This window comes from Zophobas morio, unplaced genomic scaffold (genome assembly GCF_036711695.1).
Source record: "Zophobas morio isolate AGI-343-1 ecotype UQ-CSIRO unplaced genomic scaffold, CSIRO_AGI_Zmor_V1 ptg000002l, whole genome shotgun sequence".
Classification (NCBI taxonomy): Eukaryota; Metazoa; Arthropoda; class Insecta; order Coleoptera; family Tenebrionidae; genus Zophobas; species Zophobas morio.
Genome location: NW_026972107.1, coordinates 15,945,954 through 15,970,704, shown reverse-complemented (window position 1 = coordinate 15,970,704; position 24,751 = coordinate 15,945,954). Strand labels below are relative to the sequence as shown.

Below are 24,751 nucleotides of genomic sequence, written 5' to 3'. Positions count from 1 at the left end.
CACCAATAATATGATGACGTCATTTCAAAATTAGACATAGCAAGTGGTTTTAAATTGTATAAAATAACATAGTCCTACATATGTAGTTTATGAGTCCGTGTTGAGTTTTTACCAGAAACGTCGAGATTTTTGGAAAAAAAATCTAAATTATTAAACATTTTGCAATTTATTTTTGAATCTGCCATACCGAATGCTTTGAAATCTTGCAGATGTTTTAAAGTTATGAAAAGCATAGTAAATTTTTAGTCAAAATATATTTTCTTATTCCTCCAAAAAATTGATGACGTCAGCTCAAAATTTTGCCGTATAAAATGTGCAAAATATAATGAGTTTTTACTTGTGATTTATCATTCATCATATGTTTTAAAGTTATCATAAGAATGGTACATTTTTGATCAAAATTTTTTTGCTCATCCCCTCTAAAAATGATGAGGTCACCTCAAAATATTGTTGAATACATCCTATCTTAAATGTGCAAAATATGGTGAATTTATACTTGTGATTTATCACTGCATTCATATTTTTTAGATTTAGTTATACCGGATGTCCCAAAAAAATTAATGACTGAGTCAGTGTATTTTATTGATTAAATCAAGAATTGGAAAACTGAATACTTTAAAGTTGTTGTAAGCATGGTAAATTTTTAATCAAAATGTACCTGTTTAACAAGCCCAAAAATTGATGACGTCATCTCAAAATTTTATCGGGTGTTTTAAGGTTATGATAGGCATGATATTTTTTTAATCAAAATATGTTTACTTAGCCCTTCCTAAAAATTGATGATGTCAGATCAAAATTTTGCCAAATAAATCCTATCTAAAATGTGCAAAATATGATCAGTCTATACTTGTAATTTATCATTTCAATCATATTTTTTAAATTTGCTTATACAGGGTGACTCAAAAAACTAATGAATCAGTCAATTTATTTTATTGAATAAATCAAGAATTGCAAAACGGAATACTTTGAAATTTGGCAGATGTTTTAAAGTTATTGTAAGCATGGTAAATTGTTAATCAAAATATATCAGTTTATTCCCCCCCAAAAAATTGATGACGTAATCTCAAAATTTTGTCGAACAAAATTTATTAAATCCGGAACGATTCACTTCATTTTTTCAGAAAATTTTAGGAATTCAAAACTGTTATTTTTAGTATTACACTGCACCAATCTAATAAGTTGATATACGTGTCCTTGCAAAAATGTTGTTGACGTCATCATAAAATTGTGTAAAGTAAAAAGTGGAAAAGATTCAAAATTTCCTGGTTTGATTATAGAAAATTTTGAATTCGAAACGAGAACTTTTTGAGGTATTTTTTTAAACCAAACAGTAGGGTGATTTTTTTAACAATAGATAGTTAATGCATCTTTATTTAATAAATTCATTAAGGGTAGATGTTAGATGGAAATTAATATTTTTTTTGTAGCAGATCAACCTGATCCAGTATAGACAAGAGAAAAGAACTGATGAATATTGACAATTTGAAGATGACACAGGACGAAACTTCGGAATAAAATGTAAAAAAATCAACATAACGTTTATGTCTGTTCAAATGATGAAACATGTTCCAGGTTTTTTTTTGCTGTTTTTTAATTTGCTTTTTCTTCATTGAGTTCATGTTAATAATGTATTGCATATTAAATCTTTTCTACATATATGTATCTGAGTGCAAAACGGAACGCTCTGAATTCCTGAAAATGTTTTAAGCTATCGTAAGCATGGTAAAAGGTTAATCAAAATTTAGGCGTTTATCTCCTCCCAAAAAATTAATGACCTCATCACAGACATCCAGATTTTTGCAAAAAACAACTTAAAATTGTATAACAATATTTATACTCCTGCATTGTGGTTTATGAGTGTGAGTTTAGTTTTACCAATTAAAATTGAAATTGCAAAACAGAATGCTCTAGAATCTTTTCAAACGTTTTAAGCTAATCAGAAACATTGTAGATTGTTCATCAAAATTTTAATATTAAAAAAACTGTTCGTTAAGCAAACTTGTTTTAGACGGAGTATTCTTAAAAAAATATATTGTTAAAAATATACGTACGTTTGTCCTGAATGCGATGTGGTTTAAAATTTCAGACAATTCTGACATAGAAACTTGAAGTTGCTGGACGTATGGCTTTTATTAAACACTTCGTTTCAAAGATCAGTAATAAAATCTTAGCTCAGCTGCTGATACGTGTTAAACAATGGCTGTGTAATTTTATTACTAATAGTGCAAAACATACATTAAAAATAATGTCAAGAATTTATAGTAATAGTAGAATAGTACGTATACTTTTAACTAGAAATATAACACTTACGTAACTCGAAATCTACCAGTTTCTAACATAATAATCGATACAATAACATTCATTCTTTCGGAGAACTTGTATAAAATCAAATTCATCGTTATAAATTAGAAAAATCAGTCGAGAACGTTAATAATTACTTTAGGGTAGACTGTCAGTCTCCTCAGAAAGGTTTTTTTCCTGGCTGCTGTCGGTAAGACCCCGAACTAACTAAGCACTCAAAACCGTGTTGAATTCAAACCCATTTTGATTGTTCGATTTTGTTAAAAACTCTGCTAAGGACTGTATCACTAATTTTTCACTAATACTCCTCTTAAAATCGTTCGACCTATTTTGAATTACTTAATTTATGGTATGTTTTAATTTTAACAAAGACTGTATGTACTAACAAATATTATTTAATATGACAGGGGTTTTTAGAATACGTTACTTTATCATTGTGAGGATTTTTAAGCGATTCTATGATGTTTAACACAGAAAAGAGGAAAAAAAGAAGACAATGATGCCTTCATTACGATATTTCTCTGTTACATTGTTTGGCTTGATTGAACTGTTTTCAAAGGCTTATAACATGAAAAAAAAACTACAGTTTGATGTATAATATAATATTAGTCATTTTGTCATAGAAAAAAGGGAAGAATGGTTATACCTCCCCTAGCGAGTCGCCTTAAACAAAGCAAAAAATTTTAAGATCTATTGTACAAACCTCTGTATCCGGACGCTAGTCGCTAAGACAATATTTTTTCGCAACTAAATGTAGCGGGTTTTGTTCAATTTATTTGAGAACTTATTTCACCGCGACGAATTACTTTATTAACGTATTCAAAGTTTGAAACAAAGCTGGGAATTCACGGCACCGTGCAGATGATCTGGTCAAGTCCTCCTCTTGATTTCGTTCCGTTTCACGGAGCTTCTAATGAAGCTGGTATCGTCTGCGGATTACCAACGACCTGTTTCGTTCATCTTCTCTTACCTTACTTTCGCTTTCACGTCAGATTAAGTTCCTTTATTTGTCTTTTGCGTCGATATTGATTATGAACTGACGATGCTGTTTACCCGGGATCGTGTATATAACTATATGAAGGTGAAGGAACTTCTAGCTACGTAATTGACATCTTTTCATCTGCCGAGACCACTATACGTTGTGAGTAGGAAAACCACTCAAATTTCGTGTTCACGTTTCATTAAAAAAAAACTTTAAGCACATTCATAAGTACTTAATGCTTGCGTATTTAGATGCCCGAACTCAAGCCTGTAGCGTATAAGCAATTATTACCTGTTCTGTTTACTCTTATTGTGCAAACAAGGGAGTCTCACACAATCATCCCAAGTAAATGAATCGGAATCCCTTTGTCCATTCCGATTTAATCCCGTGATCAGTCGGACGATTCCGGCAACCACCCATTCAAGTCCAGGTCTTTGTTGACATGAGCTTGACAAGATTATGACTCCAGTTTATCTTTTTTGGACCACTGTCGTAAGCTTGCCTCAAATCACTTAAGTGACCCATTTTCTGTAATCGACTAACAATACAATAACACAAACGCCGGTTCCTCTTTTTTTTTGCTATTCGAAAAGATGTAGAAAATATTTTCTCGTAATTCCACTTATTCGGATCTGCTTCTAGAAATTCGCTTGTGTATTTTGTTTTGCAATAAACTGTAATGCGGATGTCGGCTTTGAAGCTTCTTATCATTTTCTGTAAATCCCAGTGCTCGAATATAGTGAAAAGGTGAGTAAAGTTGACAGAAAGCAACGAGGCTCAAACAAGCTGTCCTTCTATTGATTATCAAAAGACTTACCAGACACTCGCTCGGACGTCGGTCTTCTGCTCTTACTGAATTCCCAAATGTCTTCGGGGATCTAAATTTGTTGAAATCCTGTGTTACTTTGTTAGCTAGAGCAAATACGTGTCGTTCGGAGAAGTGCTAAAATTATCCGTCCAAGTGGTAACGCCTTTTGTTACAAGCGGTGTCACGTTCGCAGTAACAAATAAATAGGTTTATCCTCACCTATAAAATATAATGAATATTTACCTTTTAGCACTACTAACAATTTCATTTTAACATATTCAGACAGTTATTTCAAGGCGGATATCAACGCGCTCCTTGTTTGTACAGTTAAACAGTGTACATGAAATGACAGACAGACAGATGACAGACAAACGGAAACAGAAAATCTATTTTTTCATTCTTTAGGTCATGACACGTCGAGAAAACATAAAAATAACCGTTCCCCGGATAGACCTCCTTAGTTATCGCTCGAGCAATAAAAAGGTTAAGTAGCAGTAAAAATTGGTCAAATGTTTTTCGACAAAAATTCCCTCGCCCTTCAAGCGGAACAAATCCCGCTCCTTTGAAAAAATATAAAAAAGTTTTTGTTTTTGTATTTGTTTTTTAATAATCTCTATAAAGTAAATTATACTCATCAGACCCCTGTGCCACGGGGACGCAAATTCCAGGGGGGGCGCAATCCGTACAATTGCGTACAATATAAAATATATTTAAAGTAAATAACCAACACGAAAAAATGTTTTTCCAAAAACTGAAAAATGGAAGTACCGAGAATTCGAGATCGAACGATCGACAAATTGAAACATCGGAATATAGATATATTGAGAAATAAAAAAAGTAAAAAATCGAAAAATCAAAGATTTTAATATTCGACAAATTGGAAAACCAAAATATCGAAATCCGAAAAGTCGAAAAATTAAAGTATCCAAAAATTGAAAAATCTAGAAATTAACTAATTCCCAAAACTGAAATGCTGAAAAATTGAGAAATCGAAAAATTGATAAATAGAAAAATCCAAAAATTTTCAAAATCGAAAAATCGAGATAATTGAAAAATTTAAATTATTAAAAATTAAAATAGCTAAATTGAAACATCAAAAAATCGTAAAATAGAAAAATTTAAAAATCAAAAAAATGTAAACATTTTAAAAATATAAAAATAATGGAATCAGAAACTGAAAAACCTAGAAATGGGAAAATCGAAACATCGAAAAACTGAACATCGATACATCAAAAGATCGAGAACTCAAGAAATCGAAAAGTCGAGTCCAAAAATTAATATTTGGAAAATGGAACATTTTACAAAATCGATATGTAAATCGAAAATTAGAAAATCGAAACATCGAAATCTCGATATATCCAAAAATCAAAAAATTTAAACGCCGAAAAATTGAAAAATCGAAAAATCCAAAGATCGAGAAATTGAATCAAAAAACTGAAAAATCTAAAATCGAAAAATAGAAAGATCGGAAATTAAAGCCTCGGAAAATTGAAAAATTGAAAAATCGAGAAGTCAAAAATTCAAAATGAAACCAATCAATCGAAAAATAGAAGAATCGCATTGTTGAAAAGTCCCAAAACTGAAATATTGAAATACTGATAATTCGATAACTTGAAATATTGAAAAATTGTAAAATCGGAAGGAAAATTGAAGAATCCAAAAATTTTAAAAACCGAAAACTTGAAAAATTAATAAACATGAAAATGAAAAATTTTAAAAATCAAAAATCTGAAGAATTGAAAAACTAAAAAATCGAGAATTCGAGACGCCAGTAATCGAAATATTGAAAATTCGAGATAAATAGAAATGGGAACATCCAAAAATCCAAAATAAAAAATCTAAAAGTCAATAAGTCAAAACTTCGAGAAGCCGAAAAGTCGAGAAATAAACATTATTATCATTAAAAATAAAAAAATAGATAAATCGAAACTTCAAAAAAGTGAAAAATAGAAAAATTGAGGAACCGAGAACTGAAAAACCCCGAGATCGAGAAAACGAAAACTCGAGAAGTCGAAAAACCAAAAAATCTAAAAATGTAAATAGCATCAAATCCAATTTGAAAATTAAAAACAAGTTATGTAAATCGAAAATAAAAAACAAAACATCGAAATCTCGATAAATCCAAAAATCGGAAAATTGAAAAACTGAAAAATTTAAAAGTGGAAAAATTGAAAAATCTAAAAATCAGAAATTTTAAAAATCGAAAAACTGAAGAATTGAAGAACTGAAAATAGAGAAATCGGGCCGTCGAGCAATCTAGAAATGGGAACATCTAAAAGTCCAAAATTCGAGAAATCGAAAAGTCGAAAATTAGATTAATTGAGAAATCAAAAATTTAGAAATGTCAAAAATTGAGAAATTGAAAAATTGTAAAATTTTTATAATCGAAAAACCGAGAAATTGAAAAAAATGAAATTATTTAAAATCAAAAAATAGTTAAAATCATCAAAAAAGCGAAAAATTGAAAAATCGAAAACTGAGAAAATTTTAAAAGTAGAACAATTAAGAAACCGAGAACTGAAAAACCTCGAAATCGGAAAATGGAGAAATAGAAAAGTCAAGAAATCGAAAAATCGAAATATCGAGAAATCGAAACTTTGAAAAACGTAAAAATATAAATTCGAAAAATTAAAAAATCGATGAATTGAAAAATCAAAAAATCTAAAATTTGAAAAGTCGAAAAATTAAAGCGTCGAAAAACTGAAGAATTGAAAAATTGAATAACTGAGAAATCGAAACATCAAAAAATCGAAAAAATTAAAAATTCAAAAATCGGAAAGTAAAAATCGAGAAGTCAAAAATTCCAAACGAAAAATCGAAAACTGAAAAATTGAAAAACTGAAAAATGGAAGAGTCGATAAATTGAAAAATCAAGAACATGAAAAATCAGTAATTTTAAAAATAAAAAAATCGAAAAACTGAAGAATTGAAAAACTAACAATTCGAGAAATCGAAACGTCGAGCAATCTAAACATCGAAAATTCGAGAAATCCAGAAATGGTAAAATCGAAAAATTGAAAAATGTGTAAGTCGAAAAGTCAAAAAATTTGAGGAATCGAAAAGTCGAAAAATCGATTAATCGGGATATGGAAAATTTAGAAACGTCAAAATTGAAAAACCTTAAAAATCGAAAAATATTAGAATCTGATATTTGAAAAAGCGTAAAACTAAAATATCGTAAAGTTGAGAAATTGAAAAACAAAAAATTCGAAATTTATAAAAATTGCGAAAGTGAAGAATTGAAACATGTATTGAGAAATTCCAAAATTGAAATATCGAAAAATGAAATAATCGAAAAAGTAAAAATCGAATAATGGAAAAATAATGGGGTGTTAGCTATTTAGGACTATAGTACATTTATTCGACAATATTGTATCAATTCCGATATCTTTAAAATGTTTCCAAGATCTCAATGTTTTCAATTTTTAAGACATTATACAATTTTGTTTTTTTTTTTCTTCAAAAATCTGGATGCTTAGCGTAAAAACTCAGCACAAATTAATAAACACAAGTGGAGGAGCATACTATTTTATAAAATTAAATTAACGTTTACTATTGTAAAAGTTAGAGATGAACTGATCTCATTGTAGGGATATTCAAAAATTTTGGTTAGCGTTTTATCACCTATACAAAATTTGGCGATTTGGTAGATTAGAAGATTAACGGCAGACGACAGACACACATGAAAACGAGAGACTTATCATAAAACGTCGAGAAAACATAGAAGTGGCCAGCCGCTCGATGGACTCAATTACAATGCTTTCTTAGCTTACGCTCAGAAAATGAAAATCAAGAGAATTTGAGCATTTTTGTAGGACGCGCTTTTTAATGCAGGAATATTTTATAAACCGAAACGGAACATTTTTAATCTCTACAGTGTTAAAAAGTTCATTTTGCCTGGTACAGTCGTTGCATAATCCAACGTAGAAAACTGTTTACCGAGCCAAGAAAAAAATAGGACGTTATGGATTTGTGGTTATTTCCAACCTCCATTTTTTTTGTAAAGGGCGAAAATTGCATTGCCCTCCCATAAATTTTTTCTACAGCAGCGTCCAAATTTTAGCCTGCGGTCCTTGTAAACACACGCGATTTGCTTCCGACTTATTCATATATTCAAAACGGGTCGAATTTCCATAAAACAATGAGTCCGCTTTCCTCTTCCATCTAACAACTTCTAACGCGGTTTTGGCACTTTCTGTATCGCGAGGTGTCATCCATCGCGAATCTGACTTGCAAATAATCCGATGCCAATCCACGTTTCAATCCCCGGCCAGGAATGTATAATGCCGTCTGGCTTGGACCGTTCTCTTTCCCAACTACGTGATTTCTACAATGGAGTTAGATTGTTGGAGCAGAGTTACTACTTTGCAATCGATACCGCGTGTTCTAAAATCGCCATTAAAACAAAGGAGTTAATTAAGTTTACTATCGGAATTACGTTCAGCTATAAAGAAAGACGTCCGTCATATATACCGGTTTGATGGGATATCAGCACAGGGCATCATATAAACGAGCGTGTCATTACGGGGTTGTGCATTCTGCGTGACTAATTGTGCCCTGCAATTAACCTAGCTTATAGAGGGCTGATCCCGACTCTACATTGTTCCATTATATTCTCGCATTGTTGCTAAGATTACTACCGAATAATGTATCCAACAGGACTGGCCTTCATCGACGAACCCCTCAAAAACAGTGACAGTTCAAGAGGCAACCCTGTTTTGCGGGCGAAAGCAGCTTTCGAGAGCCGTGATTGCAGGAATGGAGCGGTTCGGGTTATTTTCGGGACGATCAACTTTATGTGGAACACTAATTTTTCTATGGTTATCTGTTTGTCGGCTCGGTAATAAAGCGCATTTAAGAAAACTATAAAGTACGGGTTTAGAGCGTTCTGCGTGATCTTCTACGGTAAACATCTTGTTAACTACGTTACGACTGTGTAACTTCAGACAGTAATTTACTCCGAGAGACATGGAGTGAAAGTTTTATTATTTTACGAAATGGTTTTGTTGTGCGCACAAATAAACAAGTCAACTCTAAACGCATTTTTTATGTTAAGTTCGCTCCAGTATAACTAATAAATTAATAATATAAACATCGATTTACTCAAACTGAAGTAGGAGACTATTTTACATGGCATATTAACAAAGATGAAAAATTAGTCATTGTTTTTAAATTCATACGTCATAATTTTAAAATTTTTGTAATATGCTATTTCCAAAATTATGTTAAACAATGAAAATTCGATCAATTTCATATACCTAACACTTAATATGTCTTCTACACTTAGGTTCAAGGATTTTCTAAATTATTCCTTAACAATATGTCAAAGAGTTGGTGCGCCATTTTTTAATCACCCTGTACATTTGTGCAGATAAACGACAATGAACATACTCACATACATACGAATTTATGTACCCACGTGTGTGGTATATTACATTTCGTTAAAATCCAGAATTTGCATGTGGACGGTTTGGCAACTATGATTTCCGTCCGTCTGTCCGTTCCTAATTTTGAATTTAAACTTACATGGCTTTTATGAGTTATATAAAAGTTTGTACAATTATAATTTACAATTTATTAAACTAGCTTTGTGAAAGTGGGTAAAACACTAAGACGGATTTAATGATTACAGAAGGTTAATTTTATTTATTTAGTTATTTATCTTCTACAATAAATATTAAAATCAGGATAATGTTATGACTGGTGTTACATTGTACACATCAGAATACATTGCCCCACCAACAGGGTCTCATCGTATGAATAAACTACCTTTATTAAAAATTGCGTCTTGGTATATAAATAAATAATAATATATAATAAATATTTAGTAATATTTTTTTTATTTTAGAATTACTTACGAAAGGTAAACATTTTAAAACGGTTAAATGTTTAATTTCACATTGTACACATGATATTTAATATAGGTACTTAGTTGCACCAAAATGCCAAAATTACTACGTCCATTCACAAACACACTTGACATAGCAAAAGAGTGATTTTCTATATTTAAAAAATTATCCAGAAGTTTGTGACTAATTTCTTTATCTCGCTCCATTTGTATCAAATGTATCAAAACTTGCATCTACAAATGTAAGCGGAGACCGAGACCAAATCATGACTCATTTAGACGTTTTGTTTACACCGTTGCCACGGAAACCGCGCCTCTAGTCGCTGCGTTTGGCTGGAATCGGGTCATGTTTGAACAGTGACCGCTAACAGTAATTCATTTGTAAATAAAAATAATGAATTTAATTGAATATTTAATAAAAAATCGTCCTCTGTCGTACGACAATAAAATTGTAATGAAAAATTTAGGGAGAGCCACCCTCGATTTATTAATAATGAAAACATGAGGACAACACGTATAAAAAATTTCTGTGGATGTGCGGTTATGAAACACATAATAAATGGTTTTGTTTTGTGTGTCTCCACAGTCATGAGTTAAAACCATCGCCCTGAGTTAATACTACCACAATAAATGTTTTTTGAAATGACGTCATCGCCTTCTTGGTGGGGATAAATATATTAGTTTTAATATCACGTGTTCTTAGAATCTTTGATAAAAATTTAATTTTTTGAATAAATTCCACAAAGTACACCAAATTTGAATCAGATTTGACTAAACAAGTTGCAACGTGCAGAAAATACGACACTTAGGAGCATAAAAAAAGTATTGTTGTAATAGGGTCCACCCGTACTTTTATGTTTTCTCGACGTTTTATGACTCCCAGAACTGGAAAAAAATAGGTTGTGTGTTATCCTTCTGTGTCGATTTTTACTTCCCGCGCTTAAGCTAAGTATAATATGGGTATAGGATATATAGTGTTCGACTCCATCGGGCGACTTGCCAGTTTCCTGTTTTTTCAACGTTTCATGATCCTTAGATTACAAAAAAAGTGGTCTTCCGTTTCCGTCTGCCTGTCGCCTGTCTGTCCGTCTGTCCATCTGTCTATCTGTCTGTTCGTCTGTATGGATTTAATTAGATTGATCTCCGAAAGTACGGAACCGATATATTAGAAATATCATGCAGAGAATAAAACGTTAACCAAAATTTACGTACCACTCAAAAAAAAATCGAAATTGTCCAGCAACCTTTTACAACATTATAAGTGGAGTTCCCGCAAGGTTATTGCGTGGCTGATGACCTCGAGTGTTTCAAACATGTAAATGCGAAATTTTGGTATTATGCTATTATTGCTGTTATTATCTATTATATCAGGGGATTGATCAAATCTCAAGAACCTCAGGGTTTTATTATAACTATTAGACTGCTCGTGTCGGACTTGACGTGTCCTTCCTGAAATCATTTGATCGAAATATTCTCAAATGGAAAAACTCAGTAACATAGCTATAGTTTTTACTTTTATCAATGCATTCATATTCTTGGATCAGTTGGTAATTCGTTTTCTATCATAGTCACTCCAGACCAAATACAGACAAGTGTATTTTCGTAACATAATGCGTTCGAATCAGACAGTGGCGGGGTTTGGGTGATTAAAGCATAATACATTAATGAATCCAGAAAAACAAGTTATATAAGAACCTAAAAAGTTGGTCGAAGGTTATTTCGACAGGACTTCCCTCGCCGCTGAAGTACAGCCCAACAAATCTCGTTACTTTGAAAAAAAAAAAATAGATTTTCCGAACATTTATTTATGATAACCTCTATACATTAAAACGAATATAATAGATAATAATACTAGTAATAGGGTAAAAAGCAAACGACATCCTATAAAATAATTTTTTTTTTGTCTAAGATCCTCAACTTTTGTTTAATGGTACTCTAGACATTTTTTTCCAGATTTTTGTGGAGCTTGTTGTTCTGAATTCATTAATGTATTATACTTTAATGGCATTTGAGCGCATTATATTACAAAAATACACTTGTTTATATTTCGTCTAGAGTGACCAAGACAGGAAACGGATTAACAATTGTTCCAAAATGTGAATTCGTTGATAAAGGTAGACTTTATAAGTGCAATTCTGTAAAAAAAAATTGTGAAATTTAAAGCGTGTTAAATTGCAAATTTCCACAGAAACGAGTTAAATTCGTAAATTTAATTGGCTGTTTATTTTTAACAACCTTTAAATTTTAAGACATTTTGATACACATTTGGGCCTATTATGCCGATATAGGGAGTTTTCCCACCTGAGAATGTTTCGATCAACATTATTTCAGCAAAGTAGTAATATAAAAACAAAAAATTCGCAATATTCGAACCGTAAACGATTTTCGCGTTACATGTTTGAAACCCAACACTAGGCGTAATGGACCACGCACCAACCTTCTAAGCACTCCGCCCCTACTAGTATAAACGTTTGAGGTATAATTTCGAATTTTTGTGAAAATGTGGATGCTCTGAGGAAAATCTGACGACAGATTCATAAAGAACAAGTACAGGAGTACGTTATTTTATAAAATTTAAACTCTACTTACTATGAAAAATTTTGGAGGATTGTCATAACGTTGTTGGTGGGGATGACTAGAAAATTTGGGTTAGTGTTTTACCATCTACATGATATTCCTAATATACGAACAAAATGTGGCAACAATCGGTCCAGTAGTTTCGTAAATTACGTGTCTAATTAAAATGGATACAGACACCAGACAAACAGATAGACAGCCAGAAACGGGGTCATGAAACGTCTAGAAAATGTGAAAATATGATGGACTCGATTACTATACTTCCTTGGCTTACGCTCGGGAAGTAAAAATATACAGTGTCATTTAAAAAAAGTTGAATGTGTGGTGACAAACTAGAAGAAATTGTTTTAATGTATATATGAAGTTTATCATAAATAAAAAAAGTTCTTAAAGTCTTAAAATCTTTTAATATTTCAAAGAAACGGGATTTGTTGGGCTGTACTTCACGAGCAAGGGAAGTCCTGTTGAAATAACCTTCAACCAATTTTTATTACACAGTTAATTTCCAAACTAATGGAGCGATTGTTGTCAAATTTTTTATGTAGTATGTTGGGATTATTTGTCTGATCGTCTCCATCATTTAAGTCTTATAAAATAACATACTCTTGTACTTGTGGTTTATGAATTCACCTTGACTTTTAGCTCTAGGCATCCAAATTTTCACAAGAAAATCAACATTTTATAATAACTGTTTATACTATGTAGTATAAGTGACTGTTAACTTGCTGTGCTTCAGGGGCTATCTTGAAAAACTTAGACCATTTTTTAACTTAAGTACAGAAAATCAAAAGTAAAAGTCATCATGGTGCATTTTCAATAAAAATTTGTTTGTTGTGAATTTTCCTAAAAAAAAACTTAAATGGTAAGTCTATTTGGATATATACCTTACTTTAGTCAATGTGTTACAATTATTAAATTAATGTTAGTCTTGCCCAAATTTTGGTATACAGAGTATTTTCAACACATTATTAAGTTCACAAGTTTGAGAAAAATCACCAAAAAAAATTTTTTTTATACGTAAATTTGACGTTCACTTAAAAAAACGATCGATTTAGACAGAAAAAAAAGTGAAAAATTAGCCACTATTCATTCTGAACAATGTTTAAGTTTTTGTGATTTTTATGAAGAAAACCATGGATAAAGACATAATAATTCCAAAATTATTCAGTATTTTGAAAATGAAAATTCCATCTATTTCCGGTAGTGAATTAAATATGGTTAAATATCGAACTGAAACAGTGTAGTTTGAACGCGTATACCTTCTATTATTTCTTTGCTCAATAAATAGTCCTTGATATAGAGTTAGTGCATCATTTATGGATCACCTGTATATATTGTTATGTAGGTTCCATACATTTTATTTTTCTTATGCCAACCCGTATACGTAAGGTACATTATGAATTTACAAGTAACGGAACATGTCACGTTATAAAGTTGCATTGTAATCGTGTATACTTTTATAGCGCTGAAATTAACTTGATGGCAAGCAAAAATGCAAATCTGTTTGTATCTGAATACATATGTATACCTCAATTTAAAATGAAAGCATTCAGCTGTGTCAGGTTACTGCCATACAGGAATTTATGTTATGCTTGCAACAAATTACCAGTTTGATTTACTAGTTCGTAGATATTTAACATAAAACCACCTTTTACATAGACGAGCGATTTTTAGACAGAACAGGCTATTTTTCAGGGTTATTAGAAATAGGCGAAGTTTTTTGAAAATTAATTAAATTAATAGCAAATGTGGAATTCTGAATATCTTGGAGAGCTTAGAAATAGTAATATAATATGCTAATGCAATGCACAGGTTGATCTCTCCTTTTCCCGCTTTTCGAGTCTGGAAAACAAAGGTAGAACTGACGTTTGTGTGTTTGGTAAGATACCAACATAGTTAACAAAACATCTGTACTCAGGAAAGAAAAAATAAAGTTTAACAGACGGTTAAAAATAATAATTAAATGTTAAAAAGAGACAGAGGTTATATTTTTTTATTTTTTATCTTAAAAACTTGAAAATTTATAAAATTATGTCCGTGAAGTATACACCATAATTAATAGTGCTTGAAAATCAAAGCCAAAATGTGTTCTAGAAAACGTAAACAAAGAAAATAATGAAAAAAACAAATGTGTTCTAGAAAACGTAAACAAAGAAAATAATGAAAAAAACAGTCCGTTTTGTGCAGAAGTACGTGAAACCACAGATACACCCATATCAGACTCTTATAATTCTTCTCTTTCTGAAATGATACAAAAAGAATAAATGAAGAAATTATATCCCCACGTAAAACTGCGAAAAGGCTAACGCACGAGATCGAATAAATCAGTCTTGACTGGAATACATAAGTTATTCCAAGATTTAAGAGCCCAATCCCGTTATAGGATTATGCAAGCTTGTATAAAATGAATGTTAAAAGAGAGTGGCAGCGTTCGCCGTTAATGTCGGCACAGAGTATCTATACAAGCCGCCATAAAACTTGGCACTCGCAATTTGTTAATTGTTACGAGCTCTCTACAGAGCAAAATTAAGCAGGAATGTCTTACAAAGTTTTTTATTTCGTGGCAATATAAAGAAAAAGAATCCGCTCATAAACCTCCGCCACTCGAGCGAAGACCCCTACTTAAAAATATATTCATTAAGTTAAAGTGCAGCAATGCAACAAAATAACGTGCAACAGCACAAGCATTTCAATGGCTCTTAAGAACCTCTGAAATAACGCTACGCGCATAAATTTAATAAATGTATGTGTGCACGGCGCGATGAAAAATTTCGACTGCAATAAACGCCAATTTGTTTGGTGTTCGGTCAATTTATATACACGTGCGTGCACTAAAGCCCATAAATAAATCGGCATATATTTTGATTTATTTTACGTTAATTGCAATTTACCATTAGAAGCGTCGGACGGTTTTATGGCGTTGTGTGGCTGCGATTTAGCTCAATTTGAAATTTAACTCGTCGATGGAATTAGTGTTGTTTGGAAATTAAGGCATGTTTATGTTTACTTGACTTGAGAAACTTCCTAACCTACAATTAAATTTTCATGGAATTTTCCTACTCGTATTTGCATTATTAATGACGGTGCTATTTGATTTTGACGGTTTTACAAAAACCTAAACTACGCCGGAACTGAATATTTCGCTTCTCAACCGTTAAATGAATGTCTGTGAGGTTCTCGCTCTCCCGGCGCATCCACCAATTTTAGTTGTCTCGTCAAGGGTCAATTGTGTGATGAAAATACAGGTTCCAAACATTAATTTAACTAATAATGGCTGACTTCTGAAAGGGGGAACGACAGTGGTGTAGCTTGAGGTTATTTCTTTTGAAATAAGCTAGAAGGAAAGTCTCTTTATTAGTCTTTCCACCAGTGTTTATATAACCCTCTTATATTGTCTCTCGTTTCGGCAATCGCTCGGTATTAGTATCGACTCATTCGGCGGCCATTTTTCTCAATTCTCCTGCACCGAAACAACTGTGAAAGTTAAATTTAATAGGACTTTCTGAGCGTGACACAGACACTGAAAACACCCTAAGAATCATTTGTATTATTAAATATACGTACAAGTTAAATAAGTTTTATTTTTTTGTTTGTCGAGTCCCGAGCGAATCGGTCAACGTCTGTTCGAATTTCCTCTTCAGAATTTTTCTCTCTTCCTTTTTATATATTTATGTACGTGTTCGGAGCTTTTCAAACTTCCCGGAACATATTTGTCGGTTGCTCGTTTCTCTCCAACTTCAAAAGAAAGTTCAAGGGTTGCGTCAAGTACGAAAAAAGCGAACAATTATTAAAATGATCCCGAAAATCATGGCGTCGACTATTAGTTTGTCGAAACTATTTCCGGAAAATTGAGGAAAAATTGTGAGAGAGCTTTCCACCCTTGTTTCCGGATAAAAGGGGGATGATTGACCCTCTGGACCGTCTCATCGGGCTCGTCAAAATCACTGGCAATGCTCAAACTATCCCTCCCTTATTTATTTTATTACCTTTTCAATCTCTTTCGAGTTCTGAAAAGCCACATAAGCGCGTCGTGTGTTATTACGGCCGCAGGAAAGCGATAAATTCATTACGTTTTGAATCTTTGTCAATTTCTTCGCTGGCATTGTTTTAATTCGTCCCTGAACGGCAGTTAAAGGGAAAAATATTTAAAGCGCCTAAAAAAGTTAAAAAACTCAATTACGGTAACAAGTTTGTGGGTATTTTGCCCCAGGGCATTCGCCCTTTGATAACGTTTTAACCCTTGCCTTGTTTCCTGAACTCATAAATATTGATTAGGCAACTTACACATGGCATCCAACAAGGTCGCTCCGACTGAAAAAAGCCCTTTTGGAAATAGCACATGCCTTATTAGCACTTCCGCGGGAAGCGATGTCAGCGTGATGTCCGTCTGTTTGAACTGACGCGTCGACCACATCAAACTTGCTTGCTCATTACACAACTAATCCATTTGTAATCCCGTAGTCAAGCTTGCACTGTCAATTAACAACAAGGCGACACAAAGCAACAAATTTGGCAACATGCGAAAAATTCTAATCAATCGAAGGAAATCCGCCTCCGTTTTTCCATTTAATTTAATCAGGCTGGATGGTCGATGATGGATTAACACAAAACAATAGTGCTGCACCCGCATGCATACGCAGCCGCCACAATACCGGTTGTTATAATTGAAGATTAAGCCCTTTTGGCATATGGACTAACTCCACTCCCGAGATTATAAGATTAGCGAGGCCCGGACGGACTTAACCAATCATTAATATTTTCAGTGGGGGAGGTAGGGACGATTTAATTATTAATTTGTTTTGATTAGAAAGGTGCGTTGGTAATAGAAAGTTTCACCAAGGATTTAGGGTGCTTACGTTTTGTGAATTTTTAATCAGGAGAGAAAGGTGTACGTACCACGTTCGTAAAGCGAAAACACAAATCCACTCTTAACACGCGAGAGGATTTTAGCCACAATATAGTTCGCTTTTAATTCATAAAACAAAAATTATTTGTGTATTCGGAGTTTTTTTAATGACGGCGTTCATTATAATACATGGTACAGTTGTAAATAATATATCAGATTCTCTTATTTGATTGTTCGATGCACTGCATTTACATGTAGCCGCACACAGAAAAAAATTAGCATTAATGACTCCGTATTTCGCCAACTTTGCTGGCATTCTCTCAGCGTGAAAATAATTAACCTATGGACAGACTACCCCATTATTTGCCCTAACCGCTACTCCTTCCAATCTTACTCTCCCTCTTCAAAAGGGAAAAGAGGGAAGATTGGGAAAGTATTTTTATCAGACACTCTCCCTTTTCTATTCTAGCACCTAGGAGTATTTCTATAACTAGAATATCAAATTGGTGAATTTTTTTTTTTCAAAAAAGTTGTCCAAAATTTTCGTTTTATATTCCCAAATTTGGAATAAGTCATGTTCTCATGTTTTAGCTGCATGTTTTAAATTTTGTTGTGTCAAAATTATATTATATGCTTTTGCAGTAATTTGTAGATTTGGGAAGGATTCCTGATCAACAGAATTCCATCTTCTCCAGGGTCGCCCTTTTCTTTTCTACCTTATCCGTTTCTACTTGGCGCATTGTTATCATGTTATCATTGATTCCTATAATATGGCCCTTCACATTTTGGCCTCCCAGGATCCTATTGTTTCTTATTCCACCTTATTTAAAATCTACGTTTCATTATTTTACTGTAACTCGTATTACTGTTCTGTAAATTATTTCTTTAGTTTTTCTTAAAACCAGCTTCGATCTCAATGTAGATCTAAGCAGTCCGTACTTTACTCCATTTTGCTATTCGTATCTTTATTCCTTGATTTTTATATTTTCTTCATTAGTCACTCCTAAACATGTAAATTCCTTTTGGAATGTATTTCCTTGTCCCTCCTGGATTTGTACTACTAGTTCCTGAGCTCGTGGCAATTTCGGTGTCTCCCATTATCATAAATGCTGTTTTTTGTTGGTTTATTCTTGCACCAAATTTTCCCGCCTCATTCACTATTTTGATTACCCTTTGTTCTATTCTTGTTCTGCTCTTTGTTCATTTCTTTGTTTCTCCAGATTTAAATCTATTTCTTCACTTGTCGGTGGTTCTACTGCTTGTCCATTCCTTTCTTCCTCCAGTTTTAAACCTGTTGTTCGTCTCCCTCTGGTTTAATAATTCGTTAAAATAACTTCTTCATCTATCAATTATTTTACCTTTTCCGCTAATTAGTCTTCCGGCCTCATCTTTTACAAATTGGTTCTGATACCTTTTTCCTATCTTTCTTTTAATTTCTTGATAAAGTGACCCTTTCTTTTCGAACTACTTTTCTATTTTTCTCAATCTTCATTATTAAATTTTCTTTTCTTTATCCTAGATATTTTCTTCATTTCTGTTTTTATTTCCCGATATTTTTGTATGTTACTCTCTATCCGCCAACATACTTTTTTTGTGTCCGTTAAAATTTTTGTTCGCACTCAAATTTAAGAAATTGGTCCTAAATATTTTGCTTTTGGTTTAAACACTTTAGCTACAGTTTCATTTGTGTCTCCAGTCACTAAAGAAAACAATTGGTAGATAGTTCTATCAATAGAATTTCCCCCGCTCTTGAAGTATCGTCCGACAAATGCCGCCTTCTTAAAAAATTATAAAATTTGGGGTAAAAACATAACACACATTCATAAATCATACACACAAAAGAGTGTTATTTTACAAAATTTAAAAAACGTTTGAGGTCATCATTTTTTGAAGAAGCTATAAACGAATAAATTTTGATAAACGATTTATTATGTCTCCCATGACATTAAAACTTCTAAGATTTCAGAGCATTCCTACACAATTTTGAGTTCTTCCCAAAAACCTGGTAAAACTAAATCACATATGCAGGAGTACGTAATTCTATAAAATTTAAAGAACAAAACTGTAAAGTGACGTAATTTTTTGGAGGGGTATAAATGAAAAAAATTTGATTAACGATTTACCATGTTTACGATAACCGTAAAACGTTTGGAAGATTTCAGAGAATTCGGTTTTGCAGTTTCAAAGTTAAATTGCAAAATGATATACAATTGGATGTTTTTTTTCCCAAAAATGTAGATGACTAGGCTAATAAAAACTCAACACCTATCCATGAAGTGCAGTTGCACTACTTATTTTGTAAAATTTAAATAATATTTATCACTGTAGCCAAATTTTGGTTCGCATTTTATCATCTACACGGTATTAATAATACACATAAAATTTGACAACAATCGGTTCAGTAGTTTCGAAGATTTTCTGTCTAATAAAAAACTGGACAGACGACAGACAAACGGACGGACGGACGGAAACGGGAGACATTTTTTTGTTCTTTAGGGATCATGAAACGTCTAAAAAACATGAAAATATCCAGTCTCAGAGGGACTCGATTAAAATTCTGAGAGTCAGCTAGGGAAGTATTGTAAAAGTTTAAAAAAAGTTCATATTCAGTAGTATACCTTCAAAATCGTCACGACAACTAAAAAATAAAATAGGAAAAGTCCTGTCTCATGAATTTAATGTCCACACGTATTCAACACCAAGATATACAGGGTGTTTACTAAACATGCGCCAAAAATTAAAAGGGTCATTCCTTGGATTATTTTAAGATTTTTTGTCCCTAAATGATCTTCGGATCAGGATTTTTATTTATGGGGCCATTTGAAAACAGTCACCACTCCAGCGAAAAATCAAGAAGATGTATTGCAATAAAAGAATAGTCATCAGTCCGTAGTTTTTGCAGCGCCCCGTATCTTCGAAAGAAAATGTCTTTCGGAAATCATCCATGGACAAAAGAAATCTTAAAATAACTCAAGGAATGTCCACTTGAAATTCTGCCGCATGTTATTAAACACCCTGTATAGCAATTGCAAAGCTGACATCGGTGCAGATACTACGAAAAACAAGAATAACCATAGAAAAAAAGCCACATATATTATGAGTTAGCTAGGGATACCAGTTATTTTATGTGCCTTTTATTTCTTTATACCTTCTTAATCGCTTTAAAAAACTTTAAAAAGTTCGGCAGTCAATGGAAACCCTAGCTGGCGCTACTTATTTTCAGAAGTTTTTATGGCGCCCTGATCTTGGAAACAAAGCGTCTTTCGGAAAATGATCCAAGGACAAAAAATCTTAAAATAACCCAAAGAATAACGCCCAGAATTTTTGCCGCATGTGTAGTGCACACCCTGTACAGCAACTGCAAGGCTGACAATAACGCAAACGCTACAAAACACAAAAATAACCATAAAAACACAGTAATGAATATTAAAAAATAACTAGGGATTCCTGTTATTTATCTGCATTTTATTTTTTTCTACTTTTTTAATCACTTGTCATATCTAGATTCTACAGAACATGTACTCTGACCCAAAATTAATCTTTCTTTTTCCGAATCTGAAGCGATTTGAGCCCACCTGAAAGTGCAGAGGAAAACGGTAGACATTGTTCCAAAATTTAATACATTATTCTAAAAATCCATAAACTCAGAACAGGAAGCGGAGACGGCGGACAATCACGATTTACGATTGTTTCTGCGGGTTTGAAAAGTTGCTTATTTTCTTGATTGCAAACAAAAAAATTTTTCTTGGCATTGCCGGTAAACTAAAAACGAGACACAGACGTCATGAAATTGTTGGCGGGGATGATTAGAAAGAAAAGGCCAACTTTTTAATGGTACATACTTTGGAACATATTATTTCGAAAGAGTTAAATAATCACAGTAATATGCAATTATACTGCTACGGGACATCAGTCAACAAGATCATAGTTGAAAAAAAACCTTTACTATTCGTACAAAAAATATATACTGGAGTATCCTTAACCCGGCAATATGCATTTTTTAGGTAACTAGTGTCTCTAGTCGCACCTTTTCAAGTAAAATAAAAATATTTACTAAACTACCTTTGAAAGAGGCGTCTTTTAAACAACTGATGTTTTATTGTAACTACCAATTCACGCAAAACAAACACAATCAGAGTATTCTTAATTAATGATTAACAATAATGTTTCTTTATTTTTAAAATTATGTGAAGTACATGACATAACTGTAAATGTGAAAATTTTTCTTCTTCGAAAAATCGTTTTCCCAGATTTTACACCTAATAAAAAATATTACACACTAATTTATTATTTCGGTGATGCTTTAATCAGAATAATGGTCGCTAATAAAAAATACATCACACAGAATCTCATTAACCATTCAAGGATAAATTGCTAATTAGCTAATTACCTAATTATATTTTTCACAATATTGCTTCATATTAATTTACTTTCTTCCAACAAAGCTCCAATAATTAAATGTGTCAAAAATGTTTAGCAACTGAAATACTGTTTTTATAAAAAACAACAATATATGCCTGTACATAAATACATAAACGAGGAAATTAGCGAGATAAGGTACCACCTGCACTTTCCTTGTAACAAACTAGATACATCTCATTTATCTTAAAATACCTGGATTTTTTACTTCAGAAAATTGCTCCAACTACACATTAAATTTTTTCAACAAAAATGCTGCTACGGCGGAATTGCATGCGTTAATTTTCCCAGTTTGTGATATTCATCATGTTTATTTCGAAATAAAAATGAATTATGACAACGCTAGACCAGAAACAGTAATAGAAAATTTTGCTGCCGCATACCAGGACAGAAAATAGCTTGATAAAAATATATTGATTACCTTTTAAATTTATGGTGCGCTTTACACTCTTGACACGAAAATAATGACAGACATTGACGAGACAAATAAAAAATATTTACAATGTTACCAATGCGGTCAACACTGTTAAACATTAAGAACATGAAGTCATTAATTTACATTCAATAAAATCAGCACACGATGAGACAGGTTTCAACAGTCTGACACAGATTGATGCAATTATGTCGAACAGTTGACATCTTTTTTATTGATCAGACGTTATTCTGCAGCTTTGAAAAATATATGAGCTAGATGCAAATAAAATACTTGCCTACTCGCGCACAATACAATTTCTAATTGAAAGATAGCATTGTTCTCAAAGAAAAAATGCGATTTTCCAAGGTAATTAGCGCTAACATGCCATAGGTGAGTAAAGTGTAGCAAATGAATAGACCGCGTTCTTCTAATTTAAGCAATTATCGCTACAACTATAATTATAGAACAATTACAACTTCCTCGAAAACCACAGGCTGTACACTAATTTTATGATTCCAACTTTGATAACATGCCTGTTATTCAGAAACTTGAGAAGTTTGTATTTGCGTTCTTATTCCGGGCCACAGTTCAGGTACTTCAACAGCTAACAACACAAAGGTACCCATTTGGGCTCGTGCAATTTTCGTTATGGAATATTAGATGAGGCCGCATTCCGTATACATTATGAAGTTAAATGAAATTTACCTTACAATAGTGCAAACTTTAATGCGTACTGGTTCTGGTAAATTTCGTCCTGAAATAGGATTATTCGCAGGCTCTCGCGCGTGCTGCGTGAGCGCCTCAAGTGCCATAGAGGAGTCTTTATGGGTCCACCACGTCCCATAGCCCAACCCGGCCCTCGACCGATCTCTGGTGGGTCCTTATTATTCAGCTCAAGACTTAACGGGCGCGGAAGCGGCACCGAAAGGCGTAACGGCCAAACTGAAACGCAAAATAATTTGATAACGAGCTCATGATGCGGCCCTTTCAAATTTTCATCAAGATGATCGCGTTAATCATTCCTGTCGCGAGCGGGCGGGGGCTTATTGATTAAAGAATAAAAAATAAGTGGAAGCTTGCGACGCAAACGAGAGGAACGCAATATGGCTGCGAGCTATCTGTAACTACACGGCTGAGGTAGGGGTAATAACGTCTAATCTCGAGGGCCTCATTGATAATTATTATAACAAGAGGGGGCGGCAGCGCGAGGGCGAGTTCAGAGGGCACTCGGGGGCCTCTGGGTCACAACTTCGTCAACTAAATTCCTGCAATCCCAATTATTTACACCGGCAGTCGAATCTGGTTCAAATATTGACGATCGTTTCACGGGGTTTATGGAACACGCGGACATAGAGGGTTGAGAATGTTGCGCTTAAACTGTGCGGTTTATTTCGTAAGTTTAACACACTAAAATTAATAGAGGACGACTGGGCCCTAGACCCAAAATCATTTCCCGCTAAAGGCACATAAATTTTATAGGAGTTCTCGTTGAGATAAAGTTTTCACTTGCAGACGCCTCCCAATAGTAAATTCTTACGGCATGTACAATACTAAAGCTTAATTAAATACATTTGTTTATATATACTGTTACATTGAAAATGTGTTGTCCCTACTATCATATTTACCCGACCTTTCTCACAGCCTGTACAATACAAAAGTATGGATCGCCTGTCAGTAATCTATAGTCTGATGTATTTATATCTATCGTCTGTCGTCCGTCGTTTGTCTGTTGATGATTGCTATAAACTATTAAGGGAATTTTATGATTATTCCATATATCATAAAATTTAAATATCCATTCATCCTCACCTGAATTTGATGACGTCATCTCAAAATTAGCTGAGTAATCTCGCTCAAAATTTATGTTGTGACAATAATAATAACAGAATTTTATTTAATAGTAATGAAAAGAAGCGAAGTGTATTGTGAGTTACTCACACTTAACCTCTTAAAAACATAAACATAAATATTCGCACAAAAAAAAATGTAAACTAAGTTGGCTACCAATTTTTGAGGTTTGAGTAGTTTTTTTTCGGCTTCTGGTTCGGTTCAGGTTTCTGTTGTAGGTGCGTCATTTTGATAAATGTATAAATTTGGAACTTTAAGATGTTTCATAATATGTATATGCGACATGGAAAAGTAGGTTTACAATTTCCGGCTCTTTGTCATTTATCAGAAATTCTATTCAACCTATAATCTCTAAAACGGCTAGTCAAGTCAGGTTAGGTGAAGTCGAGTCAGGTCATTCTTTCCAAAAATAAAAGACTTTTTAACAAAATAAAAATGTCCTCCAAGATCCATCAAAATTTCTTAAAACGTCAAATCTTATCGAGTCTAAAAGATTCTATCAAATTTTTCCAAATAAGGAAACATCAAAGGCTCTAAAAAATCTTCAACACTTCCAACTTATCCAATGGGGCTCTAAGATTCTTTCAAGTTCTTGCAAATAAAACACCAGAGTCCCCAGGGATTCTTTTAGGCTCTTGCAAAAATAAAAAATCAAGAACCCCAAGATTCATTTTTTTTTTTATTTTCAAATACAAATGGGCGTCCAA

At 32.9% G+C, this 24,751-nt stretch overlaps 1 protein-coding gene and 1 long non-coding RNA gene across 5 annotated transcripts in view; one reads left to right on the top strand and one right to left on the bottom strand.

Annotated features, from left to right (window-relative positions):
• Positions 1-16,965, bottom strand: part of LOC135129094 (uncharacterized) — a 93,505-nt gene extending 76,540 nt beyond the window's left edge. Inside the window, exon 1 of the long non-coding RNA XR_010280508.1 lies at positions 16,801-16,965. This is a non-coding gene — a long non-coding RNA (uncharacterized LOC135129094). The remainder of the gene's footprint in view (positions 1-16,800) is intronic.
• LOC135128998 (kinesin-like protein CG14535) overlaps positions 1-24,751 on the top strand; it is a 445,574-nt gene that overhangs the window by 320,784 nt on the left and 100,039 nt on the right. The window lies entirely within an intron of this gene.